Genomic DNA, 16,682 nt, shown 5'->3' with positions numbered 1-16,682 from the left:
TTGTCTTGTTATAGTCTTTGTTTTAAAGTCTCTTAGGGACGCCTGGGTGGCGCAGTCGGTTAAGCGTCCGACTTCAGCCAGGTCACGATCTCGCGGTCCGTGAGTTTGCGGTCCGTGAGTTCGAGCCCCGCGTCAGGCTCTGGGCTGATGGCTCAGAGCCTGGAGCCTGTTTCCGATTCTGTGTCTCCCTCTCTCTCTCTCTGCCCCTCCCCCGTTCATGCTCTGTCTCTCTCTGTCCCAAAAATAAATAAACGTTGAAAAAAAAAATTTAAAGTCTCTTATATCTGATATAAATATTGCTACCCCAGGTCTCTTACCATATACATTTGAATGAGAAATATTTCTCTATCCTCTCACTTTCTTTTTTTTAATTTAAATTTAAATTATTATTTATTTTTATTTAAATCCAAGCTAGTTAACATATAGTGTAGTAAAGGTTTCAGGAGTAAAATTTAGTGATTCATCACTTACATATAACACCCGATGCTCATCCCAGAAGTGCCTTTCTTAATGCCAGTCCCTCATTTAACCCATCCCCCTACCTGGTACTCCTCCAGAAGCCCTCAGTTTGTTCTCTGTATTTAAGAGTCTCTATAGTTTGCCTCTTTATCTGTTTTTATCTTACTTTATTTTTCCTTTCCTTCGCTATGTTCATCTGTTTTCTTAAATTCTACGTGTCAGTGAAATCATATAGTATTTATCTTTCTCTGACTAACTTATTTTGCTTAGCATAATACATTCTGGTTCCAACCATCTTGCTGCAAATGGCAAGATAGCATTCTTTTGGATCACCAAGGAATAATCCATTGTATATATATGCTATATTTTCTTTACCCACTTGTCAGTGGATGGGCATTTGGGATGTGGAATTTGGGTATTGTTGATAGCACGGCTATAAACATTGCAGTGCATGTGCCCCTTGAAATCACCATTTTTGTATCCTTTGGATAAATACCTAGTAGAACAATTGCTGGGTCATAGGGTAGCTCTATTTTTAATTATTTTGAGGACCCACCATACTGTTTTCCAGAATGGCAGCACCAGTTTGCATTCCCACCAGCAGTGCAAAAAGGTTCCCCTTTGTATCTGTTTCCTGAGTGTTAATTTTAGTCATTCTCACAGGTGGGAGGTAGTATCTCATTGTGGTTTTGATTTGTATTTCCCTGATGATGAGTGATGTTGAACATCTTTTCGTGTATCTGTTAGCCATGAAACATCTGGATGTTTCTTTGGAAAAGTGTTCTTGTCTTTTGCCCATTTCTTCACTGGAATACTTGTCATTTGCAAATATCTTCTCCCATTCTGTTGGTTGCCTTTTAGTTTTGTTGATTGTTTCCTTTTCTGTGCAGAAGTTTTATCTTGAAGAGGTCCTAATAGTTCATTTTTGCTTTTGTTTACCTTGCCTCCTGAGACATGTCTAATAAGAAGTTGCTGTGACCAAGGTCAAAGAGTTTGTTGACTGTTTTCTCCTCTACAGTTTTGGTGGTTTCCTGTCTCACATTTAGATCTTTCATCCATTTTCAGTTTGCTTTTGTGTATGATGTAAGAAAGTGGTCCAGGTTCATTCTTCTGCATGTCACTGTCCAATTTTCCCTGCACCGTTTGCTGAAGAGACTGTCATTTTTCCATTGGATATTCTTTTCTGCTTTGTTGAAGATTAATTGGCCATACATTTGTGAGTCCATTTATGAGTTCTCTATTCTGTTCCATTGATCTGTGTGTCTGTTTTTGTGCCAGTTGCATAGTGTTTTGATTATTCCAGCTTTGTAATACAGCTTAAAGTCTGGAATTGTCATGCTTCCAGGTTTGGTTTTCTTTTTCAACATTACTTTGGTTATTCAAGGCCTTTCCTGGTTCCATACAAATATTAGAATTGTTTGTTCTAGCTCTGTGAAGAATGCTGGTGTTATTTTGATAGGGATTGCATTGAATGTGTAGATTGCTTTGGGTAGTAGCAACATTTTCACAATATTTGTTCTTCTAATCCATGAGCATGGAATGTTTTTCCATTTCTTTGTGTCTTCTTCAATTTCTTTCATAAATTTCTATAGTTTTCAGCATACAGATCTTTTACCTCTTTGGTTAGGTTTATTCCTAGGTATTTTATGGTTTTTGGTGCAGTTGTAAATGTGATCAATTTCTTTTTCTGCTGCTTCATTATTAGCATATAGAAATGCAATCGATTTCTGTACACTGATTTTATATTCTGCCACCTTGCTGAATTCGTATGTCAGTTCTAGCAGCTTTTGGGTGGAGTCTTTTGGGTTTTCCATGTAGAGTATCATGTCATCTGTGAAAAGTGAAAGTTTGACTTCTTCCTTGCCAATCTGGATGCCCTTTATTTCTTTATTTTGTCTGATTGCTGCAGCTAGGACTTCCAACACTATGTTGAACAACAATGGTGAGAATGGACATCTCTGTCTTGTTCCTGACCTTAGGGGGAAAGCTCTCAGTTTTTCCCCATTGAGCATGATTTTAGTGTTGGGTCTTTCATATATGGCTTTTATGATCTTGAGGTATGATCCTTCTATCACTACTTTCTTAAGGGCTTTTTATCAAGAAAGGATGCATTTGTCAAAATGCTTTTTCTTTTCTTTTGAGAGTATCATGTCATTCTTAACCTTTATTTTATTAATGTGATGTATCATGTTGATTGATTTGCAGATATTCAACCACCACTGCAACCCAGAAATAAATCCCACTTCATCATGGTGAATAATTCTTTATTGTTTGACTGAGTTTTCTAGTATCTTGTCGAGAATTTTTGAATCCATGTTCATCAGGAAGTTGGTCTGTAATTGTTTTTACTGGTAATTACTGTTTTACTGTAATTTTACTGTAATTGTCTTTAGTTTTGAAATCAAGGTAATTCTGGCCTTATAGAGTGAGTTTGCAAGTTTTCCTTCCATTTGTATTTTTTTGGAACAGCTTCAAAGGAATAGGTATTAACTTTTCTTTAAATGTTTGGTAGATTCCTCTGGCAAGCCATCTGGTCCTGGGACTCTTATATATTGGGAGATTTTTTTATTACTGATTCAGTTTCTTTATTGGTTATGGGTCTGTCCAAATTTTATATTTTTTTCCTGTTTCAATTTTGGTAGTTTATATGTTTCTAGGAATTTGTCCATTTCTCCAGGTTGCCCAATATAGTCACCTAATTGCTCATAATATTCTCTTATTATTGTTTTTATTTCTACAGTGTTGGTTGTGATCTCTACTCTTTCATTTGTGAGTTTCTTCATCTGGATCCTTTCCTTTTTCTTTTTGATAATTCTTGCTATGGTTTATCATTTTTGTTAATTCTTTCAAAGAACCAGCTCCTGATTTCATTGATCTGTTCTATTTTTTTTATTTTGATATTATTGATTTCTGCTCTAACCTTTATTACTTCCCTTCTTCTGCTGGTTTTGGGCTTTATTTGTTGTTATTTTTCCAGCTTCTTTAGGTTCCATGTTAAGTTGTGTACTTGAGACATTTCTTCCTTCTTCAGCAAGGCCTGGATTGCTATATACTTCCCTCTTATGATTGCCTTTGCTCCATCCTGGAGGTTTTGGAGTTTCGTGTTTTCATTTTCATTGGCTTCATGTACTTTTTAATTTCCTCTTTAACTTCCTGGTTAGCCCATTAATTCTTTAGTCAGATGTTCTTCAATTTCATAGATTTCAAGGACTTTCCAAATTTTTTCTTGTGGTTGTTTTTGAGTTTCGTAATGTTGTGGTCTGAAAATATGCATGGTATGATATAGATCTTTTTGTACTTATTGAGGGCTGGTTTGTGATTTATTCTGGAGAATGTTCCATGTGCACTTGAGTAGAATGTGTATTCTGCTGCGTTAGGATGAAATGTTCTATATATATCTGTTAAGTCTATCTGGCCCTGCATGTCATTCAAAGCCATTGTTTCCTTGCTCTATCCTCTCACTTTATTTTAAAACATTATTTTATGTTTATTTCTTTTTGAGAGAAAGAGAGAGTCAGAATGTGAGCAGTGGAGGCGCAGAGAGAGAGGGAGACACAGAATCCGAAATAGGCTCCAGGCTCTGAGCTTTCAGCACAGAGCCTGACATGGGGCTCAAACTCACAAACTGCGAGATGAACCTGAGCTGAAGTCAGATACTTAACCAACTGAGCCACCCAGGTGCCTTATAGCCTCTCACATTCAATCACATTAATTTAATGTGAAATTAATCTCTTATAGGCAGCATATAGATGGGTCTTATTTTTTTATCCATTCCATCACCATATGCCTTTAATTTGAGAATTTAGTCCGTTTACATTCAAAGTAATTATTGACAGGTATGTATTTATTATCATTTTGTTACTTGGTTTATGGTTGTTTTTATAGTTCTTCTCTGTTCCTTTCTTCCCTTGCTGTCTTCTCTTACTATAAGTTGTCTTTTTTTTTTTTTTAGTGGTATACTTGAATTTCTCTTTTTTTAATATTTATTAATGCTTTTTATATGTGGTTACCATTAGGTTTGTATATAATCTAATATGTATACATATATAGAAGTCTATATTAAGTTGGTGGTTGCTTAACTTTGTGCCTGTTCTTTACTCCTCCCTCTGTCCCTCATTTTGGGTATAGGTGTCAGCTTCTACAACCTGTTATTTTGTGAGTCCCTTTACTGATTTTTACAGATACATTATTTTTACTGCTTTTTTTTTTTTTTTTTTTTTTTTTTTGCTTCCCACTTTTTCATACTCTTGCTCATGGAATTTCTTTTCCACTCAAAGAGTCCCCTTTAACATTTCTTGTAGGATTAATTTAATCATCATGAATTCCTTTAACTTTTGTTTGTATGGCACACTCTATCTCTCCTTCTATTCTGAATTATTACCTTGCTGGATAGAGTATTCGTGGCTGCAAACTTTTTCCTTTTAGCACCTAAAATATATCATGCCACAGACTTCTGGCCTGCAGAGTATCTGCTGAAAAATCAGCTGATCTCCTGGTGGGGTTTCCCTTGTATGTAACTTTTTTTTTCTTCCTCTTGCTGCTTTTAAAAATTCTCTTTATTGGTACCTTTTGCTGCTTTAATTATTATGTGTCTTTGTGTAAACCTCCTCGAGTTGATTTCGTGGGGTGTATCTCTGTGCCTCCTGGACCTGCATTTCTGTTTCTTTTCCCAGATTTGGGAACTTATTATTACTCAAATTAATTTTCTTCCAGCATTTCTCTCTCCTTCTGGTACCCCTATGATGTGAATGTTATTACACTTGATTGTGTCACTGCGTTCCCTAAGTCCATTCTCATTTTGCATATTTTTTTCTCTCACTTGCTCTGTTTAATTACTTCCTATTACTCTGCCCTCCAGGTCATTGATATGTTCTGCTTTCTTTAGTCTTCTATTTACTCCATCAAATATATTTTTACTTTCATTTATTGTGTTCTTCTTTTCTGATTGGTTGTTTTTCATCTCCTTTTTAAGATTCTTACTGATGTCCTCCACTATTTTCTCAAGTCAGGTGAGTATTTATGATCATTACTTTAAAGTATCTGTCAGGCATACTATTTATCTTCATTTCCCTTAGTGTCTTGCTGTAATTTTGTCCCATTCTTTCACTGGGGACATATTCCTCTGTGTCCTCATTTTCTTTAATGCCATGTCTGTTCCTGTATGTTAGGAAATCCAGTTATGTCTCCTGCTCTCGAAAGCAGTGCCCTTATGAAGAAGAGATTCTGTAGTGCTCTGCATTGAAGTGTCCTTTGTTCAGTGGAGTCTGGCACTTTGTGGGTGTCTCCTATGTGTGTTGTGTGCCCCCGTACTATTGTGGCTTAGCTGCTTTTTCTTTCAGTACAGTCGTCAGCAGTTCTCTTTGCTTGTTCTGGGCAGTGTCTGGTCCCTGTAGTGTTAGTGGGCCAATTTGGGGCTGCCTTGGACTTGAGTTGAGTCAGACGGGCATTTGTCAGATAATGCAGTAGCACCAAATTGCCAACGTGCTTTCCCTGTGTTGTAACCTGTTTTCATTGGAGGGCACAGAATGAAGTCAGCCCAAGTGTCTACCCTGTGTCCTTTGCCATGATCAAAGTCTAACTAGTGTGTGTGGTTATCTTTCTCTCTCCCCAGGTCAGGAATCACTTTGGAGTGGTGCCAGCCTCTGTTGGGGCTGTTTATACACTGCCAGGTATAGTATGACTTTGGGATGTCTCCAGCCAAGAGTGTATTGGAGGAGGTAGATAGTAACATTGTGGAGGGGTGTGGCATGCCGTGTTAGCAGGGTTTGTGATCCAGTCGTCTGTGAGAGGGGAGCTCAGTGCAGGGACTGCGGCAGGCCTGGGTTTAGTAGGAAGATCTGCCAAAGTGTGAGGAGGTGTATCTAGCAGGACACTTGGTGTTATCAATTTTGGTAACAAGTGTCAGCACCACACTGGTTTCTACAGGTAGTTGCGTGTTTATGTTGGGGTGTGGGGGTGAGAAATGGCACCTGCCAGCTCCTTTGTTCCTGGAGGAGTCTCCCAATGATCTTTGTCCCCCTAGGATATGCTCTGCGTTTAGTAAGCTACTCTCCCTTCCATATGTCCCAGGCATTTTTCAAACTTCTGCGTCTTTGCTGTACTCTGGGGGGTGCTTCTTGTGCTGTCTCCTTAGGGGCAGGGATTCAATTTCCTCTTGTTCTCTCAGCTCTCCTAGAGCTGAGACCACTGATTTTTTAAATTACAGTTTTAAGTCCCACTGGTTGTTAAAAGTCATGAAATTTGGCCATTCTGGTTTTCAAAGCCAAATTTTATGGAGATTCATCTTCCCCATGTGGGTTCCCTGGTGTGACATTCTGTTTCCCTTCCCTGACTGCACCTGTGTGTGCCTCTTTCCTGCAGATAGTCCCACTGGTCTGTTTAACTCCCCCCCCGGGTCTCTGCCCTTCCTACACTCAATGTTGCCTCTTCTTTACATTTAGTTGTGGAGTTTGTTCTGCCAGTCTTCAGGTCGTTTTCTGGGTTATTTACACCTGTGTTATCTAGTTGTATCTGTGGGATGAGGGTTGTATCTTAGGGTCTTTCTATTTCACCATCTTCCCAGTTGAACTAGTCCTGTTCATTGTTGAAAGTGTGTCACTGAAGTCTCCAACTATTATTGTTTGCACGTATTCTCCCTTTCTTTCTTTTCTTTTTTTTCTTTATATATTTTCATATTCTGTTATTGGGTATATGTACGTTTATATTTTAAAATTATCTTCCTGACAAATGACCCAATTATAATTATAATATTTTCTTCTTAATAATTTTTATTTTGTTTTGTTTTGTTTTAAGGTCTATTTTATATTTACATTTGTATTCCAGATTTCCTGTGGTTGCCTAATATGTCTTTTTCATCCTTTCTACTTTCACTCTATTTGTGTCTTTGTATCTAAAATGTTTTTCCTTCAACAACATATAGTTGGCTCATGTTTATTCATCCTATTTTATTTTATTTAGCTTTTAAATTTTTATTTAAATTCTAGATAGTTAACATAGAGTGCAATATTGGTTTCAGGAGTAGAATTCAGTGATTGGTCTCTTACATACAGTACCCAGTGCTCATCACAACAGTTGCCTTCCTTATACCTGTCACCTGTCATCTAGCCTATCCCACACCCTCCTGCCTCCATCTGCCCTCAGTTTGTTCTCTATCATTAAGAGTCTCTTATGGTTTATTTCCCAGTCTCTCTTTTCTTTTTGCTTTCTTCCCAACCTTGCCTTATGTTTATCTGCTTTTTTCTTAAATTCCACATATGAGAGACATTATATGGTATTTGTCTTTCTCTGACTGACTTATTTTGCTTAGCATAATACACTGTAACTCCATCCACATCATTGCAGATGGCAAGATTTCATTCTTTTTGATGACTGAGTAATATTCCATTCTCTGTGTATGTGTGTGTGTGTATGATATATATATACCTATATATGTATATGTATATATATAGTAAGACATATATACATACATATATCTCATATTCATTCATTAGCCTAAGGGCATTTGCTCTCTGTTTAGTTAGGCTATTGTTGATATTGTTGCTATAAACATTGGTGTGCATTTACCCTTTTGAATCTGTATTTTTGTATCCTTTGGTTAAATACCTAATCAATCGCTGGATTGTAGGCTAGTTCTATTTTTAACTTTTTGAGAACCGTCCATACTGTTTTTCAGAGTGGCTGCACCAGTTTGCATTGCCACCAGCATTACAAGAGGGTTCCTCTTTCTCTGCTTCCTTGCCAACACTTGTTGTTTCTTGTATTGTTAATTTTACCCATCCTGACAGGTGTGAGGTGGTATCTCATCATGGTTTTGATTTGTATTTCCCTGATGATCTTGATTTATGATCTTGAGGTGTGTTCCCAAAAAGCAAAAGAAAGAACAGGAAGAAATGATGTCCAGGAATTTAATCAGCACAGGTATGAGTAAGATGTCTAAACTAGAACTTAAAACCATGCTTATAAGAATAGTACCTGGGGTTGAAAAAACAATAGAGGACACTAAAGAATCCCATTCTTTTATCCCTGAGATAAAAGAAAACCTAGTCACACACACAAAAAAAATGCTATAAATGAGATACAATCTTGAATGGATGCCATTACAGTGAGGATGGACAATGCAGAGCAGTGAACAGTGATACAGAAGATAAAATTATGGAAAATAACGAAGCTGAAAAGAAGACAGAAACAAAGGCAAAAGATCATAATACAAGACTTAGAGAATTCAGTGACTTATTAAGAGGAAGAACATTCATATCATAGGAGTCCCAGAAGATTAAGGGAGAAAAACAGGAAGAAGGTTTCTGTGAGAAAATTATAGCTGAAAATGTCCCTAATCTGGGAAAGGACACAGACATGAAAATCCAAGAAGCACAGAGAACTCCCATTTAATACAACAAAAGTTGAACACCATCAAGGCATATCATAGTCAAATTCACACAATAAACTGACAAGGAAAGAATCATGAAAGGAGCAAGGGGGAAAAAAGTTCTCATCCTACAAAGGAAGACAGATCAGGTCACAGAAGATCTGTCCACAGAAGCATGGCAGCCCAGAAAGGAGTGGCAGGAAATATTCAACGTGATGAATGAGAAAAGGATCAAGTCAAGATTTCTTTAGTAAGGCTGTCATTCAGAATAGAAGGAGAGAGAAAGAGTTTCCCAGGGCACCTTGGAGGCTGTCAGTTGAGCATCCAACTTCAGTTCAGGTCATGATCTCATGGCTCCTTGTGAGTTCAAGCTGTGCATTAGGCTCTGTGCTGACAGCTCAGAGCCTGGAGACTGCTTCAGATTCTGTGTGTGCATCTCTCTCTCAAAAACATGAATAAACAATAAAAAAAAAAGAGTTTCCAAGGCAAACAAAAATTAAAGGAGTTCATGACCATGAAACTTGCCCTGAAAGAAATTTTTAAGGGGGACTCTTGGAGTGGGGGGAAAATACCAAAAGCAACAAAGACTAGAAGGGAACAGAGAGCATCACCAGAAACACCTACTTTATAGGTAACACAATGGTAGTAAACTCATATCTTTCAATAATCACTCTGGATGTTAAGGGACTAAATGCTCCAATCAAAAGATAGAAGGTATGAGAATAGATTAAAAAACCAAGATCCATCTATATGCTGCCTTCAAGAGTCTCATTTTAGACCTAAATACACCTGCAGATGGAATGTGAGGGAGTGGATAATCATCTGTCATGCTGACAGATGTCAAAAGAAAGCTGGAGTACCCATACGTACATCAGAAAAACTATACTTTAAAACAAAGACTGTAACAAAAGTGGCACCTGGTTGGTTCAGTCAATTAAGTGTCTGACTCTTGGTTTAGGCTCAGGTCATGATCTCACAGTTTCGTGAGTTTGAGCCCTGCATTGGGCTCCATGCTGATAGTGCAGAGCCTGCTTAAGATTCTTTCTCTCTCTGCCCTTCCCCCACTCATGCTTTCTCTGTATCTCTCAAAATAAATAAATAAACTTAAAAAAAAAACTAGCAAGAGATGAAGGAGGGCATTATATCGTAATTAAGGGGCCTACCCATCAAGATCTAACAACTGTACATATTTATACCACAAAATTGGAACACCCGAATATATATATACACCAATTGAATGATATATGTGTGTGTGTGTGTGTGTGTGTGTGTGTGTGTGTGTGTGTATATAATTTATATGTATGTGTATATCCCAAAATTGGGACACCCGAATATATATATATATATATATATATATATATATATATATATATCTCACAAACATAAAGAAACTTATTGAAAATAATTCAATAATAGTAGGGGACTTTGACACCTCATGTACAGCAATGGACAGATCATCTAAGCAGAAAATCAACAAGGAAACAATGGCTTTGAATAACATACTGGGTTGGATGGACTTAACCATGGGATGGATATATTCAGAACATTTCATCCTAAAGCAGCAGAATTCACATTTTTTTGAGTGCACATGGAACATTTTCCAGATCACATAATGGGTCACAAATCAGCTTTCAATAACTACAAAACGATTGAGATCATACCATGCATATTTTCAGACCAGAACACTATGAAACTTGGAGTCAACCACAAGAAAAAATGAGGGAAGATCAGAAATACATGGAGGTTAAAAAAATTCCTACTAAATAATGAATGGGTTATCCAAGAAATTAAAGAAGAAATTGTTAAGTACATGAAAGGGAATGAAAATGAAATATGACAGTCCACTATTTTTTGAATGCAGCAAAGGCAGTCCTAAGAAGGAAGTATATTGCAATACTAGCTTAGCTCAAGAAGCAAGAAAAGTCTCAAATACACAACCTATCTTTACAACTAAAGGAACAAGAAAAGGAACAGCAAAGCCTAAAGCCAGTAGAAGAAGGGAAATAATAAAGATTAGACCAGAAATAAACAATATAGAAACAAACAAAAATAACCTAGTAGAACAGATCAATGAAACTAAGAGCTTGTTGTTTAAAAGAATAAAATTGATAAATTCCTACCCAGACTTATCAAAAAGAAAAAAGACCCAAATAAATAAAATCACAAATGAGAGAGAAGAAATAATGTCACAAAAATACAAACAATTATAAGAGAATATTATGAAAAATTATTTGCCAACAAGCTGGAAAATCTAGAAAAAATGGACAAATTCCTAGAAATATGCAAATTACCAAAACTGAAACAGAAGGAAATAGAAAATTTGAACAGACCCATAACCAGCAAAGAAATTGAATCAGTAACAAAAAATCCACCAACAAACAAAAGTTCATGACCAGATGGCTTCGTAGGGGAATTCTACCAAATGTTTAAAAAAGAGTTAATACCTATTTTTCTCAAACTGTTCCAAAAAAATAGAAATGGAAGGAAATTTTCCAAACTCATTCTATGAAGCCAGCATTGTCTTGATTCCAAAACCACGTGGAGACTTTATTGAAAAAGAGAACTGGGGCGCCTGGGTGGCTCAGTTGGTTAGGTGTCCGACTTCAGCTCAGGTCATGATCTTACAGTCTGTGAGTTTGAGCCCCGCATCTGACTCTCTGCTGACAGCTGAGATCCTGGAGCCTGCTTTAGATTCTGTGTCTCCCTCCCTCTCTGCCCCTCCCCTGCTTATGCTCTGTCTCTCTCTGTCTCAAAAATAAATAAAAAACGTTAAAAAAAAAACTGCAGGGGCACCTGGGTGGCTCAGTCGGTTAGGTGTCTGACTTCGGCTCAGGTCATGATCTCGCGGTTCCCTATTTAACAGTAAATAAAATGTAACATAGTCTAGTTTGTAACTTACATCTAACACCCAGTGCTCATCACAACAAACACCCTACTTAATGCCCATTACCCATTTAGCCCATCCACCCACCCACCTCCCCACCAGCAACCTCAATTTGTCCTCTATATTCAAGACTCTCTTGTTTGCCTCCCTCTCTGTTTTTATCTTATTTTTCCTTCCCATCCCCTAAGTTCATCTGTTTTGTTTCTTAATCCATATATGAGTGAAACCATATGATATTTGTCTTTCTTTGATTGACTTATTTCACTTAGCATAATTCACTCTAGTTCCAACAACATTGTTGCATATGACAAGATATAATTCTTTTTGATTGCTGAGTAATATTTCATTGTGTGTGTGTGTGTACACACACACCACATCTTCTTTATATATTCATCAGTTGATGGACATTTGGGCCCTTTCTGTAATTTGGTTATTGTTTATAGCACTGCTATAAACATTGGTGTGCCTGTGCCCCTTTGAATCAGCATTTTTGTATCCTTGGATAAATACCTAGCAGTGCAATTGCTTGGTTGTAGGGTAGTTCTGACTTTTTGGAGGAACTTCCATATTGTTTCCAAAGGTGGCTGCACCAGTTTGCATTCCCACCACCAGTGCAAAAGTGTTCCCCTTTCTCCGCATCCTCATGAACATCTGTTTCCTGAGTTGTTAATTTTAGCCATTCTGACAGGTGTGAAGTGGTACCTCATTGTGGTTTTGATTTGTATTTACCTGACGATGAGTCATATTGAACATCTTTTTATGTATCTGTTAGCCACCTGGATGACTTCTTTGGAAAAGTGTCTATACATGTCTCTGCCCATTTCTTTACTGGAATATTTATTTTGGGGGGTGTTGAGTTTTATAATTTCTTTATATATTTTGGATACTAACCCTTTATCATATATGGCTTTTATAAATATCTTCTCCCATTCTGATGGTTGACTTTTAGTTTTGTTGATTGTTTCCATTGCTGTGCAGAAGCTTTTTATTTTGATGAGGTCCCAATAGTTCCTTTTTGCTTTTGTTTCCCTTGCCTCCAGAAACATGCCTGGTAAGAAGTCACTATAGCCAAGGTCAAAGAGGTGGTTGCCTGTTTTCTCCTCTATGATTTTGATGGTTTCCTGTCTCACATTTCAATCTTTCATCCATTGTGAGTTTGTTTTTTGTATGGTGTAAGAAAGTGGTCCAGGTTCATTCTTCTACAAGTCGCTGTCCAATTTTCCCTGCACCATTTGCTGAAGAGACTGTCATTTTTCCATCGGATATTCTTTTCTGCTTTGTTGAAGATTAATTGGCTATAGGTTTGTGGGTCCATTTCTGGGATCCCTATTCTGTTCCATTGATCTGTGTGTCTGTTTTTGTGCCAGTTCCATAGTGTTTTGATGATTCCAGCTCTGTAATACAACTTGAAGTCCAGAATTGTGATGCCTCCAGTTTTTCTTTTTCAAGGTTTCTTTGCCATTAAGTGTCTTATTTGGTTCCATACAAATATTAGAATTGTTTGTTATAGCTCTGTGAAGAATGCTGGTGTTATTTTGATTGGGATTGCATTGAATGTGTAGATTGCTGTGGCTACTATAGATATTTTAACAATGTTTGTTCTTCCAACCCATGAACATGTGGCGTTTTTTCATTTCTTTGTGTCTTCTTCAATTTCTTTTATAAGCATTCTATATTTTTCCACATACAGATCTTTTGGTTAGGTTTATTCCTAAGTATCTTATGGGTTTGGGTACAGTTGTAAATGGGATTGATTCTTTCATTTATCTTTCTGCTTCTTCATTATTGGTATATAGAAATGCAGCTGATTTCTGTACATTGATTTTATATCCTGTGACTTTGCTGAATTCCTGTATCAGTTCTAGCAATTTTTTGGTGGAGTCTTTTGGGTTTTCTACATAGAGTATCTCCTTATCTCTCCTATTCTGGATGGCAGCCTTGCTGGGTAAGGAACTTTTGGCTGGAACTTTTGAATTCTCCTGAATTCAGCAAGGATGGACTACCATCTCCAGGGACAAAGGGGCAGGCTGGCACCATTTATCTTCCCCACCCCTCAGCATAAACCAACTTCGGTCAACAGCACAAAGCCAACACTGGCTGCCTCACTTGCTTATACCAAGTCTTGCCCTCCCTGTGCTCTGCTGGTACTGCGTTGCTCAGCCAAGTGTGCCTTAGGACCAGCATAGAAGGCCTCTCCCCCAGAAGACCAGCACAAACCCCTGCATGCACCACATCTACTACCATTGAGGTCTGCAAAGCTTCAGTTCTAGTGTAAATACCATTGGGTCTCTTTTAGCAAGCAAGCAGACTAGAGCACGTATAGTTAAAACTTGGCATGATCTGGCCAAAGTACAAACACTCCACACTGCTGGCAAGGAGAAACTCTGCAGAAGACTGACCTGGTGGATAGAGCAGCTGAAACCAGCAGCAGAGTACTTGCAGCACACACCAGAGACACTCCCCAAAGTGCCAGGCACTGGACATTATATGACCTCTTCTTCATAAGACCATTACTCTCAAGAGCAGGAAACATAACAGGCTTTTCTAACATAAGACAGATGCCTAGACAAAATGCCTAGATGGAGGAATTCATCCCAAAAGAAAGAACAAGAAAAGGTCACAGCCAGGGATTGGATCAAAAAAGATATAATTAATATGCCTGATCCAGAATTTAAAGCAACAATTATAAGGATACTAGCTGAGCTTGAGAAAAGCATAGGAGACATGAGGGAGACCCTTACCACAGGGATAAAAGAGCTAAAAACCAATCAGGCCAAAATGAAAAATGTAGTAACCAAGATTTGAAATGAAGCAGATTAATGGCCACAAGGAAGGAAAATTAGAGGAACAAGTAAGTGATATAGAACATAGAATTATGGGCACAAATGAAGATGAACAAAAGAGCAAAGAAAAATCTTGGGTCATGAAAGAAGAGAGACAACTCGGTGACTCCATCAAACATATTAACATTCATATTATAGGAGTCCCAGAAGAAGAAAGGAAAGAGGGGCAAAAGGTTTATTTGGGGAAATTTAGCTGAAAACTTCCCTAATCTGGGGAAGGAAATGGATATCCAAATCCAGGAAACAGATAACTCCCATTAAAATAAACAAAAACAGGCAAACACCAAGACATATTGTAGTAAAATTTGCAAAATAGATGAAGAAAAAATCCTAAAATCAGAAAAACTGAAGAAGTCCCTAAATTACAAGGGAACACCAATAAGGTTAGCAGCAGATGTCTCCACAGAAACTTGGCAAGCCAGAGGGTAGTGGCATAGTATGTTCAACATGCCAAATGGGAAAAAATCTGCAGCCAATAATACTCTATCCAGCAAGACTATCATTCAGAATAGAAGGCGAGACAGAGTTTCCCAGACAAGTAAAAACTAAAGGAGTTCATGACTAGTAAACCAGTCTGGCAAGAAATGTTAAAGGGACTCTCTGAGTGGGACAGAAAGACCAAAATCGACAAAGATGAGAAAGGAACAGAGAAAACCTCTAGAAACTATGGCAAAGCAAGTAATAAAATGATACTAAATATGTATCAATAAATACTCTGAATATAAATGGACTAAACAATAAAAAGGCATAGGGTGTCAGAATGATAAAAAAAAAAAAAACAGATTCATCTATGCACTGCCTCTAAGATATTTATTTCAGACCTAAAGAGACCTGAAGATTGAAAGTGATGGGGTAGAGAAACATTTATCATGGAAATGGACATCAAAAGAAAGCCAGAGTAGCAATACTTATATCAGACAGCATAGATTTTAAACCAAAGACTGTAACAGAGATGAAGAATGGCACTATATCATAATAACAGGGACTATCCAACAAGATCTAATAATCATAAACATTTATGCCAACTTGGAACAACCAAATGTATGAAACAATTAACAACAAACAAAGTAACTCATTGATAATATTACAATAATAGTAGGGGACTTCAACACCACACTTAGTGCAATGGATAGATTAAGCAGAAAAACAACAGGGAAACAATGGCTTTGAATGACACACTGTACCAGAGAGACTTAACAGATATATTCAGAACATTTCATCCTAAAGCAGCAGAATACACATTCTTTTCAAAGCACATGGAACTTTCTTCAGAATAGATCACATACTAAGGAAACAAATAAGGCCTCCACAAATACAAAAAGATTGATATCATACCATGCATATTTTCTGACTACAACACTGTGAAATTAAGTCAACCACAAGAAAAAAAAATTGGAAAGACCACAAATACACGGAGGTTAAAGAACATCCAACTAAAGAATGAATGGGTCAACCAGGAAATCACAGAAGAAATTTTTTTTTAACGTTTATTTATTTTTGGGACAGACAGAGACAGAGCATGAACGGGGGAGGGGCAGAGAGAGAGAAAGGGAGACACAGACTCGGAAACAGGCTCCAGGCTCCGAGCCATCAGCCCAGAGCCTGACGCGGGGCTCGAACTCACGGACCGCAAGATCGTGACCTGGCTGAAGTCAGACACTTAACTGACTGCGCCACCCAGGCGCCCCCAGAGAAGAAATTTTTAAAAATACATAGAAACAAATGAAAGGAAAACACAACAGCCCAAAACATTTGGAATGCAGCAAAAGTGGTCTTAAGGGAGAAGTATATAGCAATACAAGCCTATCTCAAGAAGCAAGAATGTCTCACATAAGCATGTAAACTTACACCTAAAGGAGCTGGAAAAAGAACAAATGAAACCTGAAGCAGCAGAGGAAGGGAAATAATAAAGATTAGAGAAAAATGATATAGAAGTGAAAATACAGTAGAACAGATCTAGGAATCCAGGAGCTGGTTCTTTGAAAAAAAAATAATAAAATTGATAACCCCCTAACCAGATTTAACAAAAAGAAAAGTACCCAAATAAAATCACAAATGAGAGGAGAAATAACAAACTCACAGAAATACAAACAATGAGAATATTATGAAAAATTAAATGCCAACAAACTGG

General features: G+C 37.5%; 1 protein-coding gene across 5 annotated transcripts in view; it reads left to right on the top strand.

The window, feature by feature from the left end:
- Nucleotides 1–16,682, top strand: part of DRAM2 (DNA damage regulated autophagy modulator 2) — a 113,007-nt gene that overhangs the window by 78,213 nt on the left and 18,112 nt on the right. For 2 of the 5 annotated variants that reach the window (XM_053214596.1, XM_053214597.1), the window contains 2 exons: nucleotides 5,432–5,468; nucleotides 6,071–11,482. The exons of 1 other annotated variant lie outside the window; for it this stretch is intronic. The gene's annotated coding sequence lies outside the window, so the exon portion shown is untranslated. Of the gene's footprint in view, nucleotides 1–5,431; nucleotides 11,483–16,682 lie in introns of those variants that run through there. 2 more of the 5 variants (XM_053214595.1, XM_053214594.1) reach the window with 2 other exon arrangements.

The sequence above is a fragment of the Acinonyx jubatus genome, chromosome C1, assembly GCF_027475565.1.
Source record: "Acinonyx jubatus isolate Ajub_Pintada_27869175 chromosome C1, VMU_Ajub_asm_v1.0, whole genome shotgun sequence".
Taxonomy (NCBI): domain Eukaryota; kingdom Metazoa; phylum Chordata; class Mammalia; order Carnivora; family Felidae; genus Acinonyx; species Acinonyx jubatus.
This window is presented reverse-complemented; position numbering and strand designations above follow the sequence as displayed.